The sequence below is a fragment of the Oncorhynchus clarkii genome, chromosome 3 (assembly GCF_045791955.1).
Source record: "Oncorhynchus clarkii lewisi isolate Uvic-CL-2024 chromosome 3, UVic_Ocla_1.0, whole genome shotgun sequence".
NCBI classification, from domain to species: Eukaryota; Metazoa; Chordata; class Actinopteri; order Salmoniformes; family Salmonidae; genus Oncorhynchus; species Oncorhynchus clarkii.
In genome coordinates, this window is record NC_092149.1 from 14,334,474 (window position 1) to 14,337,081 (window position 2,608).

Sequence of the window (2,608 nt, forward strand, 5' to 3'; positions counted from 1 at the left end):
CATCTCTCCACATATACACCATCTCTCCAAATATACAACATCTCTTCACATCTCTCAAAATATACATCTCTCCAAATATACAACACCTCTCCAAATATACAACATCTCTTCACATCTCTCAAAATATACATCTCTCCAAATATACATCTCTCCACATATACCACCTCTCTCCAAATATACATCTCTCCACATATACCACATCTCTTCACATCTCTCCAAATATACAACATCTCTCCACATATACATCTCTTCACATCTCTCCACATATACCACATCTCTTCACATCTCTCCAAATATACAACATCTCTCCATATATACATCTCTTCACATCTCTCCACATATACCACATCTCTTCACATCTCTCCAAATATACAACATCTCTTCACATCTCTCCAAATATACAACATCTCTTCACATCTATCCAAATATACAACATCTCTTCACATCTCTCCAAATATACAACATCTCTTCACATCTATCCAAATATACAAAATCTCTTCACATCTCTCCACATATACAACATCTCTTCACATCTCTCCAAATATACAACATCCCTCACATCTCTCCAAATATACAACATCTCTCCACATATACAACATCTCTTCACATCTCTCCACATATACAACGTCTCCACATCTCTCCAAGTATACATCTCTCCAAATATACAACATGTCTCCACATTTCTCCAAATATGCAACATCTCTTCACATCTCTCCACATTTCTCCACATATATCTCCACAGCTCTCTTATCTCATCTCAATTTAATGGCCTGTCAGACCTCACCATGGTGAAGGTAATACAAGGTGTAACATTAACTATGTGGCTATCCTAAGCTGCTAGCTTTTCCTGGAATCCAGACAGGAGTCTGGTTTAGGTGCTGAGCCCCATCTAGTGGTCAATGTGTAGATGACAGCTTGGTACTTACAAGCGTTCACTTCTTAATGTGTCTGAAGGGTAGGCCTACATATCTCACAAGAGTATAGCTATACAGTCTCTTGTTATAGGTTTAAAGTATATAGATCTTTAATCTCTAGATTTAAATCCAAAGGTATAAACAAAGTTGTTTTGTATTCTGTATATAGTATTTGCTGTCCGCTAAGTAAATGTCTGAGAATAGCCTCAGAGTCCCTTTAGAATAGAGTAGAATGTACACAGTAAGTCCCTATACATCCCTCTAACAATCATGCATCCCTCCAAAGATCATGATTGTTCCCTTCAGTACAATATTTAATTCCAGGCCTTAATGCAAATTACTCTGAGTGTAAATCCAACATTCTAATGCCTCACAATCCTCCAAAGGTGAAAAATAAATCAATCACTGCCAAACACAACATAGTGTGGAAATGAGACTCTTGAACCCCCTTGAACACAGATTAGATGGAGTGAGGGAGAGAGATAGTCAGGAGGGTCAGGCTGTGTATTAGACATGGTATAATCCTTCCCTGTGCAGGAGGATATTGATTTAGTTAAGAGTCGAGAGCAACAGTGATCCCAGCGTTCCCATCCACAAGCGTCACCTTGGATATGAGTCTGCTTCACCTCTGGAGGTATTCAGGATTACCGGGCAGGACACACATACGCATAAGCACACATTCTCTCTCTCTCTCTCTCTCTGACACCAAAGACAAACAGACTTTCTAAATGTGCTTTATTCTAGCTATCATCAAAAACATTCTTACTGTCACCATCATCCTCATGATCATCATCAGTAACATCATCATGGTCATCCTCATCATCAATAACATCATGGTCATCCTCATCATCATCAATAACATCATCATGGTCATCCTCCTCATCATCAATAACATCATCATGGTCATCCTCATCATCATCAATTACATCCTCATGGTCATCCTCATCATCATCAATAACACTATCATGGTCATCATCATCATCATCAACAGCATCATCACGGTCATCCTCATCATCATCAATAACATTATCATCATCATCATCAATAACATCATCATGGTCATCCTCATCATCATCAATAACATCATCATGGTCATCCTCATCATCCCCATCATCATGGTCATCAATAACATCATCATCAATAACATCCTCATGGTCATCAATAACATCATCATGGTCATCCTCATCATCATCAATAACATCATCACGGTCATCAATAACATCATCATCAATAACATCATCATCAACAACTATAATTTCATTGATTTTGCTCAAAAGCTAAAGCTGTGATCACAAATAAAACATTTGGTCCTTAAATATAATCTAGGCAACATGGTATCAAGGGTTAAAAGAGGAATGCTCTGTTGCTACTCACAGAAAACATCAAACAGCACTGGACATGACACCAGGACAAGAGAGGGAAGAAAGGAGGGGGAGGGATGGATGGATGGAGGGAGGGAATGATAGAGAGAGAGATACAGTAGATAGAGGGAAAAGTCAGAGATGGAGAGAGGTAGAGAGCATCTGTGAATGTCCCTGGAACAGTAGTTAACTACAAAAGCTCTGTGAAAGATGAAAGGAGGATCAGACAGACAGAGATGAAAGACAGAATGAAAGCAGACAGGAGCCAGAGGAGTTGAGGAACGAGGGAAAAGGAGGGAATAGAGAGAGAGGCATGCATTTACAGGAAGCTAG